General features: G+C 36.5%; 1 long non-coding RNA gene across 1 annotated transcript; it reads right to left on the bottom strand.

The window, feature by feature from the left end:
• Positions 1-1,802: 1,802 nt before the first annotated feature.
• LOC135295966 (uncharacterized) lies at positions 1,803-10,967 on the bottom strand. Its single transcript, XR_010358001.1, has 4 exons — positions 7,874-10,967; positions 6,276-7,230; positions 4,470-4,636; positions 1,803-4,351 (listed from the first exon to the last, which is right to left on the bottom strand). It is a non-coding gene; the product is annotated as an uncharacterized LOC135295966 (long non-coding RNA).
• Between the last annotated feature and the right edge of the window lie 951 nt (positions 10,968-11,918).

Consider the following 11,918-nt stretch of genomic DNA (forward strand, 5'->3'; position numbering starts at 1 on the left):
TAATAAGAACAATAAGTATTTCCAGTTTGTCCATCTCCACTGAACATTCTCTTTTTTCTTTCATGCTGTTTTTCCATCATTCTTTTCTAGTCATTTTTAACATTTATTATGTTTTAAGCATCACAAATCAAAATAAAATTTTGAAAGTTGATTTCTGCTTGAAATGGGAGCCTAGGAACTATAATTTCTTAAAAGCAAAACATTTCAAGGGCTGAGCTCATGGTTTTGAAGACAACTATGTTGTCTGGTGGATATTTGGGCACCGAGTTCCCAGGGACTCTGAGCTTTCATATACTGAATTGCACTGTCTTGGAAGGATGGAGATCTTGGTAGTCAGGAAGCAGCAAGTATCTGTAGGGCCAGTTGATGAAAACTCTGGGATCCTGATGTCTAGATCAGCAGCCAAAGTCTCAAACCCACTTTGTGAAAAAGCCAAACACGTGTCTACAGTGCGCAACATTTCCCAGGATATTTCCATTTTCAGCAGGTTAGTTTTCTTTGAAAGAAAAACTGCAGACCAGAAAATGTCCAGCTGTCATTCTCACCTTATTATCATTTCTGCACAGTGGGCCTCTACACACAAAATACATCATTTTATCATGTTGCTGCTTCCAGCTTCACAGATCATGCATCGGCCTCTGCTCAAAGCCAAATCTGAATTTACCTTTCTAGGCAGTTTGGAAGCCTATTTTATTGCAGCATACACGAACCCTTCTGAATTCTGCAATAGATACTCTGGGTTTTGTGCTAATACAAATTTTTCCTTGTCATAACATTGGGAAGCAGGCATTCAGTAACCACACTGACATCTTGCTCTTCCCAAGACATTCTTTGGGCAGGACATCAACAATTCATGTTGTATATCACAGCAAAGGGTGTCATGCCCAAAAGGGTGTCATCCCCAGTGGTGCTTGAGGGCAGCTTTGCACAGTATGAAATGAAAGACAAATAAAAGCCAACAATATCCTCCTCCCCCCTGCCAAATAAAGCATCAGCTTAAGAACTAGAAAAGAGCTGTTCAAATTTTCTTGTGTGGTTACACTATGTTTGTTCTTTAACAGTAAAGTAATGAGCTTGCTCTTGGAACAGAGAAGTCATGGTCTTATATTAAAGAACTGTGGTTTTCCCCTTCGATTAGCAAAAAAAAAAAAAAAAAAAAAATTGCCGTCAAAGTTTTGGGATGGTACTGAACCTGGTTGACAAAGAAACCATAACATATCAAACTTAAAACCTAAAAGTGACAAGACAGAAAGGTTATAAATGAGATAGATACAGAACAGAAAAGCTGAGTGCAAAAATGGGAGGGACTTCAGGGGAAATATAAGAATTCTAACACTGGGCCCCTGCCTTAAAGTAATACTTAATTGTATGGCCTCAAATATTTTACAGTGGGGCTTTTTTTTTTTGTTTAATTAATATTCCTGTGCAAGTGAAAGTGCAGAAAATTATCTCTAATTTTTTTTTATTTGATTAAAGGATCCTGTGTTGTTTTTATTACTCCAACAAAAGCTCAGTATTAAAGAAAAGTCATATCACTTAACTTTTTCAGTGCTTTCATTATAAGCTCAACTCCTTGGGGCTCTGCATATAGAGAATAAAAATACATCCATTTCATGATTCTTCAGCTAACATAAAAATGTGCCATAGTCATTTCAGAGCTTCAGTGCTTACATCTAGACAATAGAGGACATGTATATTCGCCTTTATAGAATATTTGAACATCTAAACTAATCACATTTCAACAACTTGAAGAGTAGAAGGTCCCCCTTGGGATTTATTTTCATGGTAAAATCATACTCCAGTTACATTTTTAATCTTTTTATTTGCCTACATTTTGCTTTGCTGATTTTTATACAATTCCATTATTCCAGGATGAACCAAATTTGCTTATAGTTCACTTTTAATTTCAAGTGACTTTTAAATTGTTGAACCCCAAAATTATATACGTAATTTGGATTTTCCCAGCAAAAATCTGAACATATGCACAAACAATATTTTCCTTTAGAGTCCAAAATGGATTATCCCAAACAAATATTTCATGTGCTATTTTGATGGAAATATCTAGACAAGAATTAACATCACTAGATGTCACTAAACCATCATTTCCTTTTCAAAGATTCTACATAATTGTTTTCCATTTGGTAAGACATTCATATTTCCGTCATTTAGTTTTCATCTCTAGATATGACTTTGTCTCCTATCACGGCTTTGCTTGTCATCTACCTTATGTGTAAACCTTTGTGCTCTACACTGCAGTTTTGGGGAGCTTTTCTGGTCATTGTGCATAACTGTGTGGGGGCAGGTAAAGCCTTCTTGTGCGTTTGTTTTTATTAAGTGCTCGGTTTTCACATACTCCAAGTAACACCAGAACTTTCATTTGTGGAATCTTAATGCATTATTTTAAACTAAAATATTAAAAAATTTCTTCCTCTTGAGAATATGTAAAGAGATTATTCATATCTGGATTTCTGGGAAACTTGCTTTATGTTTCATATGTACCAAACTATGTATTCTGCTGAAACTTTTTAGAGGAAGCAGCAAATAAATTTGCAAGAGCAGAAGGGCAGCCATCCCTACAGTTCTCATGTCCTACTTTTCAACCAGTTGAACAGCATTGCCTCTTACCTGCCTGTTGCTGATTCCTGGAATTCCAGTTATCTTGTTCTATGTTGTTGATACTCATATAACTCATTTTCATGCCATGCTCAACACTACCAGAAAAATTGGCATGTGCCAGAATACACAGTGGTACCACAGCTTATTTAGAAACAATCATCTGGGTTTGTGTCTTGCTTGCTAACACTGGAAGTGCATTTGTTCTGAATGCAGTAGCTCAGCTTGTCCAAGTGTAATCATTTTAATGCACTGCCTGTGCCTGAAGAATGCATTGCTTCTGCCTTGCCACCAGCCTCTGATTTGTTGTCTGTGTGGTGTGGAGCACACTTTCTTTGCTTGATAGGATTTTAATATAGCCGTGACTCTTACTAGTTCCCAGAAGGTACATTTTGCTATGCGTCTTTTTGATCCATGTTTTTCCTGTCTGTTGGTGGCATATATATGCCTATTGAACAAAAAGCAAAACTTTCAAATTAATTCTTTTTCACAGGGCATTAGCATTTTGCCTTCCTATTTAAGCTCTTAGTTTCACCTTAGTTACAGATGCTTCACCAAAACTTCAAATAATTCCTCCTTCATTTTCAAGATCCAAACCATTTCTGTCCCACACATAATTAGCCTGGTTCAAACAGCACTGGGAATGTTTGTGTATCTTGGAAATTAGGCTTTCCCTCTAAAGAACCTCCATGGACATATATAAATTCCTTTTAAATTTGACATTACTAGTGAGAGAATTATTCAAATTAAGCCCCTAAGAGGCCAGCTAGGGTTTAGGTAAAGAAGAGGTACAAACAATATTTCTGAACTTCTAAGGACATTACTTTAACAATCTACTTCCAGAACTGAATGAGGAGGTGACAGTACTTCTTAACCAAACATTAGTGACCAGCTTTGGGAAAAAAATAATAAATCAATGTGCCCAAAAATATTTTTTAGAAATGAAAACACAACAGAAACAGAGAACTCACATTCAAGCATGAAGTTTTCAAGGAACTTAAACTCATTAAAGAAGAGGTATTCATCCATATATAGAAGCATTCTGAAGGAGGCAATCTGGTGCCTACTTCCCATTTGATTGAGCTCTTATTTGTAAGGGTTTCCAAGTATTTTTGTTCTCTAAAAAGATTAATCCTGAGCACAGATACACATCTATATTTTAAAAACCCAGTTATTTTCACACAAAAACTTGGCTGGTGCTAGCAGCTGTAGGGAAACATTTTAAAATCTGTCCAAATTATTGTCAATAAAACATCCCTGAAGAGAAATCCATTTTCTTTAATAGCTTCCAGATGTAATATTAAGAACAGGGTATCCATGAGGCTGATCTATGTAATTTATAGTTGGAACATTTTCTTCTTTGTGTTCACAGAGTCACAGAACGGATGAGGTTGAAAGAGACCACAGTTGGTCATCTGGTCCAACCACCAAGCAGGGCCTTCCTAGAGCACAGGGCACAGCACTGAGTCCAGATAGATCTTGAATATCTCCAGTGAGGGAGACTCCACAACTTCTCTGGTCAATCTGATCCAGCGCTTGGTCACCTGCACAGTAAAGAAGTTCTTCCTCATGTTCAGGTGGAATTTCCTGTGCAGCAGTTTCTGCCCAGGACCTCCTGTCCAACTGCTGGGTGCCACTGAGAACAGCCTGGCTCCGTCCTCTTGGCAGCCTCCTTTGGATACTTGTAGAGATCCCCTCTCAGTGGTCTCTTGTGGTATTACTACACGGTAATGCAGTGCTGTAAAAGGCCACGTATACTGAATTCCACAAACTATTTGCTCAAAATGAGACATGGAAATAATGCTTATAAGAAAAAATTACAGAAGCTATTGCACTTTTATAAATGCAGTACTGACCTCGGCAGAAAAACTCCATTTGGGGAATTACTGTGAAAAGGTCCTTTGATCCAAAAACTTAACAAAGATTTTTGCTTATGCCAGGTGGGAGATGCATGGGTTTCAGAGCAGAAGCACTCATTTTTTTCCCTCAGAAGTTCCACATGGGCTCAGCAGATTTTACACCACTGAAGAAAAAGGAAACCATTTTTACACATTTGTTAGGAATGCTAAACTCACAGCAAGCAAAATCCCTTTGCATCTGCAGTCTTCACCACTACTTTTTCTGTGAAGTTTTACCCAATTTATTGCTGATTTACCCTTTTCTTTTAAGAACACTTAAGCCATATCAATTATTCTATTTTATTAAAAAGTGAACAAATTGTTAGAAATATGGTTAATATTTTAAAAGTTAAAAGGTTTAAAAGTTGTCTGAAAACAACAGATCATTTAGGATTAGGAATATTTTATTGTACTTTTGATGAAGAAAACAAGGCATACCAGGACACTGTTTATACTGTTTAAGCAGTGTACTAATGCCTCAAATTACATTCCTCTGGGGAATCTTTGTGCATCTATATTTTGTCTTTGCTCTGGTCCATTTCCATAGCAACATGTTTGTTCCTATGGAAAATCTGGGTGAATACTTTCAAATTGAGCCTGAAAGTTTTGAAACAAGGTTTAAGTTGTCTGTAAAATAATTATGAACAACAGTAATTTCAAAAACCTAAAAAAAATAGACATAATTTTGCCATTGTTTCTTTTACCGTACTCTAGGCATGATTAGCTCTGAACAATCCTTTGATCTCTTTCCCATGATGTCCAGACTGGGAGCAGGCTTATCCACATGACTTCAGCAGCTGTTATAAAATCTGGCGGGGAATTTTTCATTCCAATTTCAATGGCTCACTGTATTCACTAATTATGTTGTTATATACACACACTTTCCAAATTTTTACTCAGAAGCTGTGATCTACACTTACAGAAACCCCTAATAAACAAAAATCCCATGAGGAGACAGGGGAAAAGAACAGGGCAAGATGATTTTAAAATTACTTTCAAAATAATAAAGTTCATTTTAGAGGATCTCTTTAAACTCTAGCCAGTACCACTTCCTGTTCATATCTGTCACAGTCCACTCTTTCAACTCAGGAAAAGATTTTATAGCTGAAAACCATTTATTGCTACAAGAGAATAGTGCTAAAATAAGTTTTTTTTAAAAAGATAACTGTTCTTTAGCATTAATACTAATGAAAAAAATTGTTGCTTCATTTTCTCAAATGCATGCACTCAGAGAAAAAAATAAAATTGAAAGCTTGTTTGTTTGGTTTGTTTTTTAAGAGGATATTTTCATCAGAACCTGCTGGAAAATGAAATTAACTTTTAAAAAAATCAGAGGAAAGAAAACTAAGGAAAAAATATCCCTAATAACATATCGTAAGTTTTTATCATGACTTTTCATAGAGCAATAGGTCTCTTAAGTCTAATTGTAAAACTATCCAGCTAATTTTTCGGTCAAATAATTTCAGAAATTCTCTTGGAATTGTCAAATTTGTCTGACCAAAGTTACCTTTCCTGCAATGTACAAAATAACAAGACAGAAAATCCTGTGTGTAAACTGGCACAAAAGAAAGGACCCCTGTTTTGCTTGGTAGGTCAGGTGGTGTCAGCCTATTGAATCTAGCTCAGATTATGCCATTCATACAACTTAGAAAATTACTGCTGCAAAGTTTGAACAAGTTTGCAATATTTTGAGGCAGACTCAACATCTGCATCATCTGGAGATAATGATACTTTCATTCTCTATGCCAGCAATTCAAGCCTTACATGTGATAGTCAGAAAGTTTTCACAGATGGTCCATTCCAACCTGCTCTTTTTCTGCTTCCCCTGGGTTTCTACTTTTTTAGGCATTTCCCATCTGCCTCCTTTAAAATCTTTAAATAGGTGGAATTTCTGGTGAAAGGAATGAATACTTTTATTCTTCCTCCAAATTCTTTCCCAATGATGCCACGTGCACATTTGAGCTGGCACGCCCATACTCTGAAAATAAGCATAAAGTTAAAAAGAAAAATATGGACCTGTTTTATATAATAGTGAGTCACTGCTGCATTTTAGTCACAGGCTACAGACAATAAAAGACAAATGAAGTGTCAGTGATTGAACTGGGAGTAATAGATAGAAGCTCTGCAGAGACAGCATTATCTCTTCTCAACTGAAAAAGCCATGTACATTTACAGGATAGGTGCCCTGCCATCAGCCAATGAAGGCAGCTCTAAAAACCTATATGGCCTAAGTGAACAGGACATGCAATCATGGAAGTGATTCCTGAATATCACTCAGAAAAATAAGCTTGAATCATACAAAAAATAACTGAGAAATAGCTACAGAGTAAAGAAAGATGGTATCAATAATTTTTAATAAAAATGTTGAAAGAAATAAATTCCTATTCCCCAGTGTGGGGGGGGGGTGGAAATAGCAGTATCTGTAACAATTCATTATTAATAATACAAGCCTACTTTTCCTAGTTCAGCTAGGTAAAAAAAGGAACACAGAAAAGGGTGGCAGCTTTGTTTGGAACTAAGTCTGGCTTTCTGTAAGAAAAATGGTGTGTGGAACCATCTTCAGATTTCAGATGGCAATCCGTAAGCTGGATATCCAAAATTATGTTGATCAGTTCCAAAGTGCTTTGAATCCACGACATTTTTGAAAATCTGGGTTCAGTATATCACAGTCCACTCATATTTGTAATTCAGTAATTCTGTTGGAAAATTATATGAACACCTGCAGAAAGAAAGAGGAGCATATTCACCAGAACTGAAGGTACTGAGTACAAATTATTAATCAGGTTTGGGCAGTGTTAGTGTTTTCTATCCTAAATGCAAGCCGATAAGTATATCCTGTGGTGTAACATCTGTGTACCATGCCACAGTGAAAGCCTTGGACATTTCTCCACCCAGTGGAATATAAATCTAAAAAACAAGACAGTGAAACACTGAAAGAGGTTTGTATGCCACATGAAGATAGGAGAGTTAACAAGCAAGCCAGGAATAAAACAGTGAAATGTGACAAAAAAGATCAGATTTATTTTACTAAATTATAGTAAAAGTGGAGGATAGATACTTCAATGAGATGTTATTAAAAGGCTAAAGGCCTTTTCCCAACAAAGTAAAATTTGGAGACTCCCCACATAATAGGAAAGAGTTATGGATAAATAAGTTCTTCTCTCCAAACTCATGAACTGTTTCTAAATATGTGGAGCAATCATAGGAAGCCCCTGGGAATACTGATGTGCTTTTGATCACATAATAGCAATGCGACTTTTAAGTGTAGTTATTCTGGTATCTGTGTCATACTTGAGGTTGTATGAGGCTACACAGGATAAGAGCTAAACAGTTGGTGACCTGAGCAAAATAAACCAGATTACCATTGATGTCTTCGGGACTGCATATATTTTGTATAGTCTCATCTCACTGTAAACACTACACTGTCTTCATGAAGGACACAGTGAAAGGTCAAGTTAGAACAGGTCCTTTCCAGAAACATCTTCTTATATATCTGTTAAAGAAAGACAGGCTAGAGAAATGTGCTTTGCACTTGGAAGATAATGGGAAAATAACTAAAGTGTTTTAAAACCTGTAGAATTCCACTCGTCTTTTGCATACATAAGTTTTACCTTACAAGAGTGAAAAGAATTTCATGGAGCCAGAACAAGGGCACAACATACTATACCATTTGTGTAAGAGACAGGTTGACATTCCTACTTATCAAAATCATAAGCTAAAAGTTAGAGCAATGTTCCAGAATTTGAAACTTGTTAATCCATGATATGCCTTAATTACTACCTTAGCTTTTCCACCCTGGGTTGGAGAACTTTTACCCAGAATGAACTACCCAAGCCTGGGTATTACCAGAAAATATTCTGATTTCAAAAGAGGAAAAAAATTATAGTCAACTTCTTGATGGCTCTTGGAATTAAGAGCATGTTACTGACTGCTAGGATAGATCCTAGCTAACTGGGGATAGTATTAACAATCAGAAAAATCTTCCTGTGGAGCATCCATAAGGAATTGAAAATAATGAGTCAGCCAAATTTAAATTTTCATCAATTAGCAAAAAGGATGAACCCTTTAGGCTCCTTAACACTCCAACTCTTCTTGGTTGGCTTTATCACAGATTTCTTCCAGGAAATGTTCTTATACAACATTAAGTTGATAGCATGTTTCAAAGTCATGAACATTGATTATAACATTGACATCTCACACTAAACACAGATCTACTCATTAACATAAAATCCTTTATGTGCACCTTTATATACAGACAGGTAGATTTTATATGACAAATATATAAGAAGAAAGACCAAAATGTGCCAACATAATAACAAAGTTACCTACTTGCAAATTATCTCCCTGTCAACATTCCCTAAGGCATACCCATTCGATTTAGTATGTCATGGCCTTTCTCCATACATACTCTCCCTAGCAGTTGTTCCTGAAAAGGCTTATCCAGAAAGGTAGATGTAATTTCTGCTTTTTCTATTCCATCACCTCTTCTGCAGCTCTGGCCCTCTGCTGTGTTTTGTTTACAGAGTAGGAACACTTGTGCTTTAGTGTTTCCCTCTATTTAATGCTGCTGTATAGCAGACTGAGGGTGTTGTCTAATTTGAAAGCCTTGGCCACTTAAAACGTGGCTGTCAGCAGCAGTTGCTAAGAAACTACAACTTAACTGCTTTCAAACATGGTATGCTAAAGTGCAATTACCCACACCTGCTATTATTATTTATATGAGCTAATGTGTAATTCCTTCGTCACCATACTGGACACGTCCTCTCTTACCTCCCATTTCAATAAGCCCCTTCTTTCTGGTAACTTCTGAGATCATTCTTCATCTCATCCAAACAAGCATTTCAAACTACCCCCATATCTCAAATATTCCCTGAGCAGGGAAATTAACCACAAAATATCTTAGTGTAGCTCAGAACGAGAGCACATAAATGCCCAGCCAGCCACTGTCACTTAGAAAACCATTACTATGAGACAGAGCCTCTGAATAAATTTTCCCCTAAGAGAGATTGCATGTTTGAATAGGAGTGGATGGGCATTTTTCACTTGAAGAAAATGTTTATGAAGTAATAAAATATTTAACTAACAAGTAAGTGTATAATTTAGTAACTCTGTTTCTATTAAATCAACCCTCAGTGTTTTGATATATGAACAAAAAAATGCCAGTAATAAGGAACATGCATGCAAGTGGAGTGGGTGTCTTATGGGTGTAAAACTTTTGTCCTTAACTTTTTTATCTTGCAAACATCTATTGGCTTCTCTTGAATAAAAATGGCATCTTCTATAGTATTTTGGCTGTATTCCACATCAGCTTAGTCCATTCTGTTTACTAAGTAATTTCCACCATGTGAATTAGATGTCGCCTCTTTTGCTTTCTGGAGGTGAATGCAAACCTCTTGGAACCAGTCAAGCAGAGATGTGAATGAGTGGAAGTCTGGGCCAGATAATGGAAATGAACAATTAAAACGCAAAGAATTTGTAAAGCTTGATGCTTGCCCTTTTTCTGCAGCCTGAAATATGCAGCAATGCATGAAAGTAAGGAGGAACAGCCTTAGGAAAAGCATGGCACCTCTCCACAGGTGGGAACAAACAGCCTTGCTCTCCTCTTTCCTTCCACTCTGTTCCCACTCAGAGCTAAGCAGACACAAAGCAGAGAACATGCACAGAGGCAGCTGTTAGCCCCAGTCCAGCTATGCTTTATTGCAGCTGTATATCTTCTGAAGAGACCCTTGCTGGCACCTGAAGATTCAGAAATACTGGAAATAGGGCTTATGTATGTCTCCAGTCACCCACATGGGCTCACACAAAACAGAGAATATGAAAAGGGAAAACAAAAAAAAATAATCTTCATAACTAATACATACTCACACTCAGGCAGACCTTATACTTTCACAAACTCCTTCAAAGCAAGTAATATATTCTAATGTAAATCTTGTTAGTCGCTGAACCACTAGTCATTTAAGTTAAACTAATTGGTTTTTAACATCTGGTTCACAGTCAGGGTACAGTTCCTTGTCTTAATGTTGTATTTGGGTATTTATTCTACACATATATAGTTTTCTGGCACTGCTATTTTGAACATTTGAGCTTCTCTGTGGGGTGGTGAGGCAATGTATCCTGCATTAGACTGCAGAGGTAAACAACATGATTTGTAGCTGCATGTAATTTTAATTATGCAAAGAAAAACTTTGGGAGCAGTACAGTAAACAAATGAGGTTATTTGTAAATCTCTCATTCTCTAGTTGTAACTTCCAAACTACAAAATACAAATGCAGTCATATTTTCCTGTATGAAAATAGCATTAATTTAAAAAAGGCAAGTTCTGCATCAAAAGATATCATTATTCAGTTATTTAGAAAAATAAAGATGCATTTCTTTCCCTAAGGGAGACCCTTGAGGCTACAGTTTCTTTCAGAGAGCTTTATTTTTGCTAAAAAACATTTTGATACCTCTAGATAACTTAAGAAGACATTGTTAGAATATATTTCAACACATCTACTGGATAACTGCAGTGGTGTAGGCTCAGGATAGTTCATTTTATGAAAAAAAACAGCAATCTGCCATTTTCACAAAACACTGATTTAGAGCAGAATGGGAATAATAAGTTGGAACAATAATTCCTGAAGACACCATTTGAATGGCCACCTTTGGAGATGCTCCAGAGGCATTAATGTGTGGGAGAGGAAGGGGATCAGCAGTCCCTACTGCCCTGCCGTGATGGCCTTGGGGCAGAGGATGTACGTTAAGGGACCACCAAGGGTTTCCAACCTCCACCCAGATCTGCAAATTATCATTCATGTTCTGAGCACAACATGAAGGTACTAGATTGAATCAAATTTATTGATAGGAGTAAGACATTGGGGTTTATGGTGTGCTTTTAAGAGTTCTTTGAAGGAAACAGAGTTTGGTGGAATGGCAACAGACTGCAGAGAGACTCCTGCATATTCATATATATCTAGTTTTTAAAGATTGTTTCACCTGTATTTTTATTTGTTTTCCCTTTGGAAGGATTAGAATTCATTCTTCATCATATTTTGCTTGCTAACTGAGGCAGAGACAATAAAACACCACTAATAAATCTAGGGATTCAAACTGCAGCCCTTGGCTGCCACCTAAAGGTTTGCTGTACTTCTTTAGAGAGATACCACCAAACTCCATTCCCATGTTTGGAATGTAAAAATGCTTGTCTATTACCATTACAGGCAACCTCCATGGTCACTATTACTAAAAGAGATTATGGGGTAAAAATATTTTTCCTAAAAAAACCAAAAATCCTCACCAAAACAAAATGAAGGAAAAAAACCCACAGTAGTTCAATGGACTACAGAAAGCATGCTTTCTTGTTTCTGCATGCATTTTCAATTTGAAATAACACCCAAAATCTTAAAAAAATATATAAAAACAAAGCAT

This window comes from Passer domesticus, chromosome 1, assembly GCF_036417665.1.
Source record: "Passer domesticus isolate bPasDom1 chromosome 1, bPasDom1.hap1, whole genome shotgun sequence".
NCBI classification, from domain to species: Eukaryota; Metazoa; Chordata; class Aves; order Passeriformes; family Passeridae; genus Passer; species Passer domesticus.